Source organism: Zonotrichia leucophrys, chromosome 1 (assembly GCF_028769735.1).
Source record: "Zonotrichia leucophrys gambelii isolate GWCS_2022_RI chromosome 1, RI_Zleu_2.0, whole genome shotgun sequence".
Taxonomy (NCBI): Eukaryota; Metazoa; Chordata; class Aves; order Passeriformes; family Passerellidae; genus Zonotrichia; species Zonotrichia leucophrys.
In genome coordinates, this window is record NC_088169.1 from 99,435,916 (window position 1) to 99,452,256 (window position 16,341).

The 16,341-nt window shown below is 41.6% G+C and overlaps 1 non-coding gene across 1 annotated transcript; it reads right to left on the minus strand.

Annotated features, from left to right (window-relative positions):
- Positions 1 to 266: 266 nt before the first annotated feature.
- On the minus strand, positions 267 to 340 carry TRNAI-AAU (transfer RNA isoleucine (anticodon AAU)). The gene has a single exon. It is a non-coding gene; the product is annotated as a tRNA-Ile (tRNA).
- Positions 341 to 16,341: the final 16,001 nt, after the last annotated feature.

Consider the following 16,341-nt stretch of genomic DNA (forward strand, 5'->3'; position numbering starts at 1 on the left):
TTCTTCTGGCCTAACGTTATTTAACACAAGCACTTTAACAAAGCGCTGCGGGGCAAAACATGGAATACTTTAGTGAGGAGCTCCGGAAAAGATTTAAAACCTCCCTCCACGCATTTCCTCCCCCCATTATTTCTCCTATCGGCTGTTCGGTTGTTTCGCGTCCCCTCCCACCCGTCCCTGCTCTCTCCCATCAGTGGGTGTTCCCGCGGGGCCCGGCTGGAGCCGAGGGACGGCTGGAATCGGCAGCGGGACGGGCAAAAAAACACTGGCCCGTACGGGGATCGAACCCGCGACCTTGGCGTTATTAGCACCACGCTCTAACCAACTGAGCTAACCGGCCCGCACGCTCGGTAGTACGCAGGAAGCCTGTCCAGTACGTGTGGGAGCGAAGCGGTGTCACCACCTCCGTCAGCTCTCTGGCTCCCGCGGAGCCAGCGCCGCCTGCCCGGGCTGGGAGCGCTCCCTGCGCCCGCTGTGCTCCTCACACAGACACTCTCCGCTGTTCCCGGGGCAGGGACACGGACACGCACACGCACTGTCCCCGGCGGAGACAGGGAGGCGACAGCGCGGTAAGGCCGTAGAGGTTCCGTCTTTTGTTTTCCGGGCTCCTGGGCCGAGCCCCGGCCGCCTCCAGCGCCGCCCCGAGCACTTGGGGGCTTTGGGCGAGGCCTCCCGGGGCCCTTCCCACAAGGGTTGTGCCATGGCGGCGCGAAACTCGGCGCAGCCTGCGGCAGGGCTGAGGATAAGAGCAGCCGCACTCTGAAATTCACCGGGCATGAGGCAGGGCCTGAAAGAGCTTACCTCCCGTGAAGTAACACAGGGAAGAGTTACTCACAATCTCTTTCTAAGCCCTATTTTGTAATACACAGCCAAAGGTTTCTGTTTTACCATGTTCATTTTCGTGGCTTAGACTGTTGTTATAAAAAAAAAAAAATAATCAAGCTTTTCATATACTTGGTCTTCTTGGCAGAACTCATTATAGAGGAAAAAAACATGGGGTATCTATATCTTAGCCTGGGATGAGACTCACTCAGGATCACTGGGATGAGAGTGCACTGTTTTCTGTAGTCCACACTCATCCTTGTGATCAGTGCTCCCACTCCCACTTTTTTTTTTTGCCTGATTTACACCATCAGTTCCCCTTTATTGCTGTTAGTCCATCTGCTTGGCAGCACTTTCCTCCAACACCCATCAAATTCCCCAAACCTCATTTTGCCCAGCTTCTTCATAAAGTCCTTCATCCCTAGGAGCAAACTGATCAAATCAATTGCCAGTTCCAACCTGTCATTTCTCCTTCCCCTCTTCTGTTTGATGTCCATGAAATAGCAACCAGCCAACTGCCAGGAAGCACATATGCTCTGGGATCTTGATAACCAGCTATATTTTCTGGGAAATGCCATCCTGTGTGACGCTAAACTCACTCAAATATTTAAAAGCAAGGTCACATCTGGAACTTTAGGACAAAGATGACAAGTGAAAGGGCAAAAAGAAAACACAATCACAGAATTTCCTGAACTGGAGGGGATCCACAAAGATCGTGTTGGACATTTCCCAAGCAAGCCACAGCACAGGTCTGTGCAGGGAGTCTGGGTACTCTCCAGACTGATAGAACAATAATTGGCAGGTGCAGGAACAGCAGACCTTTTTCTGTGCATCTGTCAAATAGATTCTCAAATGGATTCTCACTTTGGTTTTAGGTAAGAAACTATTAGATTTTTTTTTTTTTTTGGTTAGTTGCTCCACAGACATCAAGATAGCAGAGGTGAGGATTAATTGTTTTTCTCGACTTTCTGACCAGAATGTCAGGAGAAGTAGCTCAAGGCAGTAACCTATTGCCTAATTCATAGCTGTCCACCATTGTTTTTGAATCAAATCAGGTCCAATTATGCAATGAAAAACTCAGTGGCCTTTGGCTGTTTCTCTCCTCTACCTCCTAGCTAGGCTAAGCAGACTTGTCTTTTTCGACAAAGTTTAATCAGCAAGATGCCGAATGCAAACCCCTGTTGTTCCAAACCCTATCTACACACAGAAATAACATCCTACCTTTTTAGGAGAGATTCTGTCGGGGCCTTCTGTACAAGCAACAGATTTTCTGTGATTAGACAGTGACAGATAATATAACAGTCCAGGAGATCAATGCTGCCTCCAGGAAAATAAAATTTTCTAATTGAACAGTAAACTCTGCTTTCTCTCCAGGGTGTGGGATCCATACTCTCAAGCAAAGAAACAAACCAGCTTAGAATAAGAAACAGTTATCAGGCTATATACTGAGTATCTGTACTGTAATGGAATTTAGAGGTTGTACAAACAAAGCGTTTTCAAGTATTTCCCAGCACCGTTGGTGTCTGACAATTGTGCTTGCAAGTGCTTTATCAAACAGAAACTGAGCTGTAAGGGTTTTGCTAATGCAGGGCCTCAGCTGGACACCTCAACAACTTCAGATTTTTACAGCACATTTAGAAGATCTGTGAGAATGTTCCCCTCATAACCTTCACCATCATAGAGAGCATTTTCAAAAGCATCCATATTTAACAAGGGCACACACAGACAGCAGGACACTGAAGAACGAAGGTGGCCCAGGTGCTTGAGCTCTGTCTCAGCTCTGTGCAGTTGCCAGTTTCCTCTCTGCCGCAAGTCACCCAGCACCTCTGGCCCTGAGCTCTCCTGCTCCTTTCCACCCCTGGCCCTGCAGTGAGAGCAGTCCCAGCTCTGTGCTCCCGGCTGTCCCCCAGTACAGCACAGCCTGCACCTCCCGTACTTTGTGCTGGAATCCCAACAGCTGGGCCCCAGCCTGTTGTCTGCAGAGGAAAAGGATGCTTTCCTCGGACTCCGTGCAGTTCAAGATTACAAAGATGCTTCTGCCTCTGTGCCTAAGAAAATTACTTCGTTCCCTTCTCACAGGCAACATGTTGCCAAATAATAGAAGCTTCACACCCCCACTGTGCTGCAGCCTGTATTACACATCACGTGCTGCCACAGGCCCTGCCACCATGAACCCTGCCTCTGTAAGAGAGCAAGGCCACCTTCCAGAAGATATTTAGAGAGAAAGTAAAACACAGCATGCTCATGAGCTTCTCTCTGCCTCTGTCCCTCCCCACGTGCCTGTGCTGCAGGGCACATTAGGATCTTATTTCACACAGACCAGTAAGGCATCTTTCAATGTGCTCTTTGGTCACTGCTCGCTTCCCAACCCAAAATGGATCTGGACCAGCAATTTATCAACAAAGGGTAGCTTTAGGCCTTCTGCAGCCACGTCCTGTTTGTTCTAATCTGTCCTCAATTCAGAATTGACAACTAGCAAGAAAAATCATTAGCTGCCCAAATAAAGGGGCATAGCTAATATTTTCAGTCTGAACACTATACAAGGATTTATTAATAAACTTGCAATTGAAATTTCACTCATAAGTATGCTAATTTAAGTTATTTGCATATGTCTGTGCATCAAAACGGAATAAATACCCATAAAGTTATAGTCAATAATATTTAATAACCCCAATCCTAAAGTAAACATTTGGTGGTCATAAAGTGTTTGTTGAAGTTTTGAATGCTATATTTATAGAATACTATAGTTATAGCATTTTTAATAATAGCTACTGTGAGTTTTTAATAAAACAGTCAAGAGGACTGTTCTTATCCAACCATTACCAGTGTTCAGAACTAGAAACCTGCAGATTCAAAAATCACATTTGGAAACAGGGCATTACATCCAGTAAAACCTTCACAGTACATTCCTGCTACAGCAATAGCAACAATGTCATGCTTTGAATACAAAACCCAATCTTAGTTTTAGCTTCTCTGTGTTGGCCAGCAATGAGTGAAGAAAACCCCAGAGTTCCAGGAAGAATAAAAACCTTCACTTCAGCCACTTAAAGTAAACTATGAGCATTGTTCCTGCAATGCCTGCACACCATCACTGTTCTTATTTAAGGCCATATGTACCACAAGGCATAGAATAGTTTGGGCTTGAAGGGAACTTCAATATCATCTAGCTCCAATTCCCTCTGCCACAGGCAGGGACGCCTTCCATTACACCAGAGCACCATCTAACTTGGCATGAACACTTCCAGGGATGGGAAGTGTTCCACAGCTTCCAAGTGTATCCACAGCTTCCCTGCATAGCCTGTTCCAGTGTGCCTCACCACCCTCATGGTAGAGAGTTTCCCCTGTTCTCTGACATAGGAGTAAGCTATCCAAAGGACAGCACAAGTCCCACATTTCTCAGAAGACATGGCATATAGGAAACACCCACATCTGGTACACCCCTTAGCAGACTACAGCCCTAAAATAGTGTACAACTATGCACATACAGCTGTCCCCTCCCACAGGCAGCACACTGGAATGAAACCCCAATAGTAATGTTCCAGTGCCCAGGCTGCTGGCAGAAGACATGGCTGTAAAGATATTTCTGTCATGGTTCCTGAATCTGTTTTATTCCCCTGGAAAGTGTTTTGAGATGCTCTGCAACTCTCAGCCCCCAGCTAACACCAGGCATCACTTTGACATGCCACATTAAGCCTACAGTAAGCATTACAGGGGTCACCAGGATGAGTTATTATTAATACCATCTCATTATTAGTGCTGAAATTATTGGCAGCTTCTCCATTTTTCACTAGTGCCTGTTTGCTTTGTTCCTGCTATTGATGGGCAGAATGGATTAGACTACATAAGATTTACATCCAGCTCAAGTGATACACTCCCACAGACAGAAATAAGAGTTTGATTTTCCCTTTTTTTGTTCAGAAAAAAAATTATAAGTTTGAGCCTCATGAAACCATACTTATTCTTTTACATTTACGATGTGAAGATGGAAGTTAATTATTGCTCCAGAGCAGTTAGAAACTTTGTTCTAGTCTATCTGTTTTATAGAAGGTCCATTTGCTGGTGGCTTTCATTAAAATAAAAACCCAACACCTTAGAATGGTAAAAAGACAGTGTACTGTGTGTTTTCACTATAACCTGCTTTCAGGTGAGTATGCTTGACTTTTAAGCAAGGACTGCAGAACCACCACACAACTTCTTGTTATATGCTGAGGAAAGCTCGTCAATGCAGTTCTTTAAACTTGAATATTCAGGGAGGTATGTTTTACAAGCTACTTATATTTTAATTGGAAACAGTCAGGGACATCCTGACCAAGTAACAGGACATCCCTCCCTCCTCACCTCAAAAAAAGATAAATTCAGACTTACTTTTTGTGAAGTTGCTGAAATCACTTCCTTCTTCCTCTTTGGTTTTTACCCCTGCTCCCAGCTACAGAGCTTACATAGAAGAGCAGTACACCAGAAAATGTATTTGCATTAAAGCAAAATCTGCCTCCTATTCAATGAGGCTTTACAAATGAAGTATTTTTTCCCTAATATGCCAGGCCTCTGTACCTTTAGTCTGCATTGCAATACTAAGTGTCTTTATTATAATTCACAGTATTTCCTTGTGAAAAGTCCAATTTGTGATCAGACAAGTGTCCATTAGCCTTCATTCAAAACCACTGCCATAGCAATAATTTTTTTATTAGACCTGTAAAACCTGCTGTTTCTGGCCCTCCTATTCCTTCAGTCCAAGCAGACATCCTCTCTTCTGTTCTGTAACACACCCAGCGGTCATTAAATTTCCATTTGAAAAGAATTAAAAAGGACTATAATTTTTATGCGATTAAATTGGACCAATTATTTCTTGAAGCCACAAGCGTATAATTTCCTATAAGCACTGAAGAAAAATCAATATCCCAAGTTCATAAATTATTTATTACTCCATCAGGCTGCCATTTGTTAACATAACAGAAGTACACCATTCTGGACCTGAACAAGAACTGCAGCTTTCATTCATATAGATAAAAAGGATGCACACAAAAAAACCCAGTGAACTTAAAGAACAGTCCAAATACCAGAAGTACTCCTGATTTCCTATGCCCCTGCTCCCTGAAGACATCTATTTCTCCATAAGAAATGCTAGGAAACAAAGCATCTCTATGTTAATAAAATGTCGTGCATGATTCATGTCAGAGGTGACATTTAATTATTTTGGTGGGTTTCTTGCTAATTTTGAAATGAGTTCCATGTATAGCCAACAATTACAGTTAGTGCTTATGGAACCAGGTTTCTGAATGTTGGAAGCAGTGTACAGTGTAACTTGAAAGTGTTTAAAGAAAAATCACATAATAGTTCTATACTTTATTGTGTTGATCTTCTTAATGCCATGAAGGATGTAGCAGTACATACCATTTATCTACAAGTTTTTTTGTTGGTTAGTTTTTTTTAAACCTAAGATCCTTTTTTGAACCTAGTGTTGGTTTTCTCAGCTTCTGACACAGTCCACAGCATTGCCACTGTTCAACGCTCACATGGCTCTTTTCATCTTTCCATGTAACAGCAATAAGTTTTTGCAACCACCATATACATTAACATTTGTTTTCCTTAAAGCAGAGGAAGAAGCAGCTGAAGTATTCAGAAAAATCAGGGATTCATGCAAGGCAAAGCACTCACTCTACAGTACACATCATGATGGGCTATCAAACCATTACACGTCTTGAAAAAAGCATTTGAGGCCAGTTAGAGAAGAATCACAGTGACACCCATTATCCCAGGAGCACAGGGGTGTCATTACCCCAACAGCAGTACCTGGTTGTGAAAGCACAACTGGATCAAGATCGGGCAGGGTCAGCTCCCCTTTCTGTCCTCCTGACATAGATAAATTGAACAACAGATAGTTTATTCTGTATACACCTTTGTGATGTGACCTTGGAATAAGAGTGCCTGTCTGAGTGGATATGAAAGTTGCCATGTTGTGTCCCAAATAAAGGAGGCTTGGATCAGTGTTATTAGGTCAAACACTTGTTTGTCCTGTGAAAGCCTACTCTGACCAAAGTCAAAAGCAATTTTGCTTACACATTGCTGCTATGTATCTCTGGCCAGATTCAGAGTTAAAAACCAGCATGTCTAGAGGGGATACAATACTTTAAGTTACAGGATTTTATTTGAAATGTTGCTTCTTGAACTGCAAAAAAGCATTTTGCACTAACCTAAATGCATACACTTCGCTTCATCATCCCAAGCCTGGGAACACAAGTTGTAGACTGATGTGATCTACTGAATTTCATATTTACTTGTCATCCATCAAAACTTTCCAGATCCAGCAATTCCACAGGTACACATGATCTCAGCGAATTTTCACTTTTCTTCAAAAACCAGCCAAATAAAAATATGGACAGTTACACCTCCTCCCCATACTGTAAAGTTCTCCAGTCAACTGAAAGGGGAAGTTTAGCACATTAATCTAAAACCAAATATTGAAAAGATTCTCAGTGTACAGATTTTTACTTACCTGATGACCATATCTATCAACCACATTTTCTATTAATTCACTTTTGATCAAATTCAAAGCAGTTATCTCTGTTTCAGTAAAATTGTCAAAGGAATAGAGATCCAAGCATTGCTTATTTCTTCAATGTACTTGAAAATTCTTCAGGAGGCACCTGAGTCCTGATCTTGGTAAAGGCAGGATCAGGGCTGCAAGACACTGGCAAAGTCCAAAGACAAGATTTCTTAACAGGGCAAAGAAAGGGAAGGAGAAAGGACTTCAGGGCCTTTTTTTTTTTTTTTTTTTGCGGAACAACTTCTACACCAAATTATACTGATCTGATAAATTGAAAACAAAGTGGAAGCAGTTACCTAGATGTTCTTTTCCCTAGCAGCATGATATCAAGATCCAAGATCATGACAAAAAGAATAATTTTAGGAGCACACTTCACTTTCTGGACACAGGAAAGAGTTTCTTAAAAATTCTTCAGCACAGAGAACAAAAGGTTTATCTAGAAAAAGCTCATAGCAGTGCCTTTTTTCCAGGGCTAGCTCCTCATTTTGCTTGGCACTGGGAACAGAGTGGAATTTACCAGCCATGACCAAGTAATTCAGAAGCACAAGTTTGAGCAGTGTCAGTCCTGCCAAGCCACGCCAGCTCCCATTGTGGAGCAATACAGCACAGAGCGAGGCAGGAGCCTGAAGCAGCTGTTACAGACACAATGGGCAGTGCAGCAAGGGAGCAGAGCTTTTCAGGGCACAGCTCTAGTAAATATCATCATTGTCCAACTAGGAATATGTTTTGAGTTTTGTACACCAAGAAGTATGAGTCAACTTAGCGCAGCCAGAGTGCAGACTGAAAGCTTAAGCAAGGATTTATGGACAAAGCCAGACCCTGTTGGACAGGATCAATTCAAACAGAGGAAAGAAAAAGAGCAAAAGCCTTTTAGGCAACACTTGAAGGAGGATGACCTTCTGGGACCCTGCCGATTATTTACATGATTTCTTGCCAAGAAACAAGTGCTGCACTGCTCTCCAGCCAGCATTAATGATCCCTGCACACTGGCAAATTTACTTCCAGCCCCAGGCTCAGCTGCTGAATATGGTGACAAACTACTTTGAAAAATCTTGTTTGTAACACATTAAAAAAAAATTTTAAAATGAAAAAAACCAGTCCTTTTCAAATTTTGAAGTTTTAATGTTTTAATAACATTTTGAAGATACAGAACTGCAAGTAGTCTGCTTTTTTAAATAATCCTCAACTTTACCACTGAGCCTGCACTTAGCTCTGGATATAAGCTGAAATCTCTTAACTGTACCCTGATCCAGCAAAGCAGGTCAGCACAAGTATAAAGCAATGAATGACACAAAACTTAATTATACCAATCATTCCAAGCAAAGAAGGAGCCTCCAGGGGCTTAATCCAGGTTGGAGTTTTTTGATTCTGTTTTTATTTCTGCCCTCCTTACTCTCCCTCCAAAACTTTATATTCTTGCACAGGTAAATTAAGACTCAGCATATCTTAATGTGGATTTTTAAATAAATAATTGATAAATAAAACAAGTTTTCCCCTGATCTTTACCCAAGTTTTCAGCCCGTCTTTATAAGAGAGGTGTTCCATCTCTCTGTTCATCTTTGTGGCCCTCCTCTGGACCCTTTCTAGCAGGTTCTCTCTGTGCTGAGAGCCCCAGAGCTGGATGGTTTGGCAACAACATCAGCCTTCAGCCTGCCCTGAAGGTTTGTATGTCATTAGGTTCCACAGACTTGTGGCTATTCAACTGCATCAAATGGTCCCAAATCTGCTCTTGGTTTATATTGGGAGAGACTTTATTCCCCTCACACCCAGTCAGTGGATCAGAGACTTGAGGAAAGTCTGACTTCCAGTGAAGACTGAGGAAAGGACCTTATTGAGTACCACAGCCTTCTACATATCAATCATACCAGTTCACTCTTCTTGCTTACTGGGAGGGCACACTCTCCTTGGCCTTTTTTTCTGACCTATGCATTTACAGACTCCCTTCTCAGGACTCATTCTCCACATCCCTTGCCAAGTCCTGTTCCAGTTTTGCCTTTGCTTTCCCGACTCTACCTGTACAATTTAAACTATATTCCTGTACTCTCCCCAGGTCATCTGTGCCTGCTTCTGCTAGGTCTTCATTTCCTCCTTCTTGTTCAGTCAGAGCCTTGCTTATTCATCTCAGTTTCCAGCCTGCTTTGCTTGATTTTCTACACAGTGGGATAGAGAACCCTTGACTCTCAGAAAAGTGGCCTTAAAGAGAAATCAGCTCTGGTCAGCCACTCTGAGCTTAGGTTCAGCTACCCAAGAGATCTCATTCACCTATCCCCTAAATAATTGGAATTTCACCCTTTGAATGTGCAGGATCTTGACTGTGCTCCTAGAGATCACAAACTCAATTAGGGCAAGGTTGTTGCAGCCCAGGCTGTCACCAGTCTTTACTCCTTAATGAGCTCATCCCCATTGGTAAGCACCAGATCCAGCAAGCACTCATCTCTGCTTGTTTTGTCCTTTTGTCCCATACCTGGAGCAAGAAACTGTCCTCTCCACATTGCAGGGGTCCCATGGACTGGGTGCAGCTAGATGTATTTCTTCCCCAGGAGATGTCAGGATGGTTCAGTTGGCTCTCTCAGCCTTCAGGAGGCCTGTTTTGGTGTAGGCATCTACCCGGGGAGGCTGTGTCCTTTCTGCCTGGGTTTCAGTCTCAGCCAGGCAGTTGTGATGGGTAGACACCATTTTTGTTGCCAAAATTTGCCTGATTCTTGTTGACTCCTCAGGAGGATGGAGTGACTCCTCCTCTGAGCCCTTCCTCACTAGTAAACGTGCAAACTGATGCACCACATCCTGTGTGCCCTTCGCTGGGAGTCCTGCTCACTCCACTGATGGTAGTAAAGTGAGGTAATGAGCAGGAAGAGAAAATAGATTACTGAATTGAAATTAAAGAGAGAGCAAACTATTTTGAAGCAAAAAGATGGGTGTGAGCTGGACACCTGCTGCTTTCTTCTTCCAGCAGAAATTAATGAAATGTAGTATCAGACAGTAATAAGATAAAACTGACTCCCCTTTCCTCCAAATAACAGTAACTAGACTATTTCTTTATGCTACAGACATGTTATTTGAGCAGTGTTTTTTATTTTAAAAGATTTAAGTGATTTGAGGAAGAAAGGTAATTTTAAGACTACCCAGTAACTAGCAGGACCCTGCAGGGACAACACTAAAATTTATTCTGAAAGTGTTTGCCCCCCTATTGCCTACATTTCAGAAAAATTTTATCCATAAGCTGAGGTTTATTACAAGAAAAAAAAAACCCAAACCAAGATGCTTATTAGCAATAATTCATGCACTGCAACTCAGTGATTTGCTATTCACATTTATGTTCATGCCAGGCATCCTGGGTAGTGGCTGAAAACCTCAAATCTTACGAGTTTTAATAGAACTCTATTCAAAATATTTTTGTTCCCCAGCTGGAAATGGAAAGACAAAGAGGAAGAGCAATTTTTAAACCCTAGTGTGCAGCTTGGATGACCCAAGCAAATGAAGAGCCAGCGTGTGTTAAGCCTTACTCCATGTGGTAAGGACTTCCAGCTAAATTTATGCAAATAAAAGGCACCAAAAAGTCACCATCAACATATTCCAGCCACAAGGAGAAACAAACACTTGAAGACCTTATGTAAACCAATCAAACCTGGTGTTTAGTTTTGTAAGCACCTTTAGTGCTTACAAAAATTAGAAACATGCACATGCATTTCAGTCTCACTGAAAGAACCTTACAGAAATATTATTAAATCACAAAAGAACACCTCTAGAGCAGGCCTCCTGTAGGGTTTGACTTCAACAGGGACAACTGGGAGACACTGGCAGAAGTGGCACCTTTATCCAATCTAACACACTAAAGTCAATGTGGTCATACAGATTTTGGTATCCTCAGTGCTCATATTTGGTCAAAGCTTGTTCCCACATCCATAGACTCCTCTCAACAGCTCCTCCCACAGGGAGAGAATTTAGGGCTGAACTAACCACCTCTGATGACACAAAAAAATTGAGTCCAACTTACTAAAAATGAAAAATAATGCAGTAAGAGGATGAGGCTATGCTGCAGTGGATGCACCATCAGTTTCCTGCATGATCTTACTTAAGTAATTCCCTGTGCCTCTCTAAGAACATGACAATGAACAAATACTGGAAGCTGCTTAAATAACTCAAGGGTAGAAAGAGCTACAAAGCTCAAAATGGCATTTGAGATAAGTATCAGAAAAAATTTGAAGTAGTAAGGTCAACTATGTCATTTTCATCTTAACCCACACTGGAAACACCTTGTTCCTAGAAATATGTGGCTGAAACCACTTGAAGTTAAACTTGTGTTTGCTGGAATACACCTCACTGTTTCCCTGGTTGCCTTTTCTTTTAGAAAAGATTTTGCTTTAAAAGCCATCAGAAAACAACGAACACATCCACTTTCTCAACTTTATGAAAACAAAAATTCTCAAAAATTATAACTCAGTTACTGACACCTAAAGGTTTTTACAAGAACATTATTTTTAACAAGTAGGACTGGCAGCTTTTAAAAGCTAGTGTTATCTCAGCAACATTCCAGTTAAAAAAAATGGAGCACAAAAAGAGACATATTCCAACATTCACAGTAATATACAGGAAGTAAAGGGTCCAGAGAAAATAAAGAAGAAAAAAAAAAAATCTAACAGTTGTAATTGAAGTCTACTAACAACAGGAAATGTGGATAAAACCACAAGATCAGTGACATGAAAATTGTGAAGCGATTCCTCTCAGGGAATCAAGTGACTGATTGATCACAGGTATTTTAATCTACTCTATTTTAGTTAAAATTCAATCAAATGTATGATTCAAAGTGGAAAAGCAAGCATCTTGAAGGAAGCAATCTATATGAGCATAATAGATGAGGATATTTTTTATAAAAAATAAATCAAGGTAGAGGTGCCTGTGGGCTTGGTTTAATTGCAGAGGCAGAAGAGTGACCGTTTTCTGGAAGAGAACTTTGATGTGCTTGCAGAAGAACTCGTGTTTTTAAAATTATCATGTGCATCATGAAAAGGGCAACAGCTGCACAGCAGTAACTTGACATGCAAATTCCTGCCTTTATTCAGTCCACGTATGCACATGCTGATAAGAGATTTAAGCAGAAAAATATTCCTTTTGCGTCATCATATGTAGAAGCGATACAGTTGTTTGCTGTGAAAAAAGCTGCTTAATACCAAGAAAAATGTGCTATTTCACAAGCAAGCATTTAAACATTTAGATTTGCATTGCTGTTTTAACCTTATTGACAGAAATACACTGCTGGGTATGAGTGACCATAAGCTGAGAGACAGGTTGAGAGCAAAATTTCTGAAAAGCCATAATATACACAAATGCAGAAAGGAGCAGATAGCTTAAATATTTTATTGTCAAGAGAAAAATCCAGGTAAATTTATTTTCCCCACAGAAATAAGATTAATTTGCTTAGATGTGGCTCACAACACATCAGCTGCACATTTGCCTATCCGCTTTTGGTACTTAAAACAGCTAAAACTGCTATGCCAACAACAGAAGATGCTCAGCTCTCCCTGGGTAGATTTGTCCTGGTAGTTCATTGCAGGCTTTGCTTTTTCTCATTGGCTGTTTTCCCCGTGCTGTAGCTACAATACAGCACCTTTTGTTCAGGGTGATATGGAAAGTGGGAATCAGGAACTCAGGAACATCCTGGCTGGGTCTCCCTCAAATGCACCAGGACCAAGACTGAAAAGGCTCTGGTTACAAAACAAAAACCCAGATTTTATCTGAAGTAGCTGATAATCCTGTCCCTCTCTGCGTCCTACTAGCCATGTCCCTGGTAAAAACTGTCACCAGCTTTCTTCCTTCATTCTAATTCTTCTGTTTTCTCCTACCTTTTCCTAAGTCCTCACATTCACAACTCTTACAGGGATTTCTTCTTCTGTAAAACTTTTTCAAACCATTATAGCCCCCCATGCAGCAGAAAATATATCAATATTTAGGATTTGAGAGGTCTGGCTATGTTTAACTAAAGCTGTGATTTTTTCCAACCCTCCACTGGTGAGCTGAATCAATACTGGGTGTGCAGCTTCTGCAGGCTCCACCAAGAGCCATTTGTTCATATTGTCACTTTATTGTTTGATTCCTTATTAGAACTGTGGCACCTAGCAAGCTGCTTAAGGAGCCCACCTCTACCAGAGATGGATACTGGCTTTGTTAACACTGAAATTTTTGTTTCTCCTCAGCTCTTTTTTTTTTTTTTTTTCTGGATGAGCACATAGATTGGTGCTCTGCATGCAACCACTTGGCACAGAACAGGGGAGCTGTTTTAGTCAGGGGAGATGAGGGGGGAAATGAAGTACCCAGGTCCCAGTACCCATAAAGCATCCTCCTCCAGTAGATCCCAGCCACAATATTCTGTGCCCTCAATTACCAAATCATCTCTTAGGAAAACCAATCATCAGAAGGACAGTCACAAGCAATCCCCTCATCCAGGGGACTGAAAACGCATGAAAGTTGAAATTTAAAAAATTCCTTAAATAAAGTTAAATGTGGCTCCAAAAGCTTTCCTCATATTAAATGCATGAATTACCATGACATGCCATCATTCTGAATGATGATAAGCAGAAGGAGAAGTTTTAAAGAGAAAATGGCAAGATTTCACAAAAATGTAAAGCCATATGTCTGCATGAAAGAAAACCCATTAAGTAGTGAGTATCACACACGCACAGCTGAAGGGAAGATATCTGTTGAGGAAGGCATTTTGCTTCTAAATCAACAGGTTGATGATATATATGTACTCATCTACAGATTCTCCAAGCAGGTAGCTCCTGTCAGCAGTGTTTAACATGGCAAACACTGGGACAGGGAACGCAGCGGCCAAGAGGAGGAAACTGAACACCTTTGCTGTGAGACAGAGATACCTCCCAAAAATACACTGATCCTATATGAACGAAGATCCAAAGGTTCTAATTTTAGTATTCCAAATCCATCTGGGCTCATAAACCAAAGCTTAATCAGCTGAACTGACTTTTTAAGAAAACCTACACCATGAAGTCACATGCCACGTGCTCAAAGACTGAGGTGCACAAAACAGGCAATTGAATGATCTGCAAAACCAGCGTTACAATTACCTGCAGTAGACATAAAAGATTATCTGGCAAACCCAAACCAAAATATTGCCTGGACAGACAAGTAAGTATAATTAAAAAACAGGATTGCATGCATACACAGAACTATCTTAGTACCTATCCCCTCAACTTCTATATCCAACCACTTTTGTTTCCAGTATATAAACTTGCACCTGATTACCAGAGACTGCTTGGTTGACTGCAGGACGGAAAAGGTTATTGCCAACCCCAGAGCTTCCACTTCTTTTTTGTGACTCATCCCATCTTTTTCACAGCCCCTGCAGTGCTGCACACTAGTATGCACAGTAACAGTTATCATGAATTTATTCCTCAAACAAAAATCAAAGGTCTAAGCAGAGCCAACTACTGCCAGTACAGTATTGGAGAACAACTCTAATCAGTTGTTTATCAAGGCCTGATTTTCTTCAAAATTTATTATTCTAGAGGATTTTGGATTTTGTCCAATTATGTGAAAAAGTTAAATCAATTCAATATAAAAAAGGAAGGAAGCACCCTTTAACAGAAACTGAAAAGACAAAGGAAGTCACAGATATGCACCCATTTCTTAAATTAAATTTAGCAGCTTTGAAAGATCCTCAATACACAGCCCTGCAGAAGGAAGGCCTTCATCTATAAAAGATGCCGAGCATACATATTAGAAGTGCATTCTGAGCTGTATGAATAAGTCATAAATAATGTAAGTCATTGAATGCCTCCCCACCTCCTGCCAGAATGGAGCAGGAACAGCTCATGATTTTCAGATAAAGTTTGTTATTCAGAAATTATCTATGAAATCATCTCCATGAATTGCTATTTGCTTATACCTTCTACCTGAATAGATAGTTGCTCTTATTAGCTGTTAAAAATTCCAGCTGTTTGGATTGGCATGCAGCTCACATAGCGCATCCTCTCCTCTTCTCCCTGTGCATGGGCACTTACTGGGAACTCACAAAACTACCTGTTTTAATCTGAACCCTGATTTAATTTTTTGTTTTCTGTAAGCCTGGTAGAGCATTTCCTTGCAGGCAGCAAGCATTCCCAGCACTGGTACAAGCTGTGCAGCCACGTGGACAGGGCTCTAAGCACCAAGACCTGGGCAATAGGTCTGTGGCAGGTGATTGCCTCTCACTCCTCAAGTGCCCCCTGCATCAGAGCTGCCTGCTGTCCATAAGAGCCACTAGGAGCAGGTGGCAGTGTCCTGTGGAGGGCCCAGATATTATCAAACTCATGCAATAGTTACAAAACTGGAAGCATTGATGGAATTTCTGTGCCATATTTATCCCAGCTCTTCAATACAAATCCTCTAAAATGCTCCTGTCCTTGCACGAATAACACAGATACAGATCAAGGACTAACATCAAAGCTTCAGAGAGAGCTGGACAGAGCCCTGAGGATGCTCCACATGGTTGTTTCCAACACAGTCATGCAACAGATATTAGTATGCTCTCTGTACAAGTGTGTCTTTTTCTCATGGTTTGAATTTTTAAATTTCCACTATTTTTAGTCAGACACTTTGCTCATTTACACTAAAAGCATTTGTCAAACATATGGTCTTGAATTTCTTCAAGGTTTACCTCCAGATGTGATGTCTTCAGTCTGCTGTCAGTAATCCAGCAATCTCCAATGGAAGCCTTTGAAATTGGTTCTCCTTCAGGATCTTAGTTTTGAAGAGCCCTTGATTTCTGTTTTAGAAATTCAAGAGACAAGGTAGACATTTGGTGGTTGGCTTTGGGAATTTTTTTTCCTTGTTTAGGAAATACTCCCCCTTATGACAGACTTTTTTAGACTCTTATAACACAGAGAACTACTGAGCTAAAATACGGTGTTTAGTATAACTTGTGTTCAAATCAGTCACTGTTGCAACAGGAATCCCACAAGGCTACCCCTAGAATAAGCAGA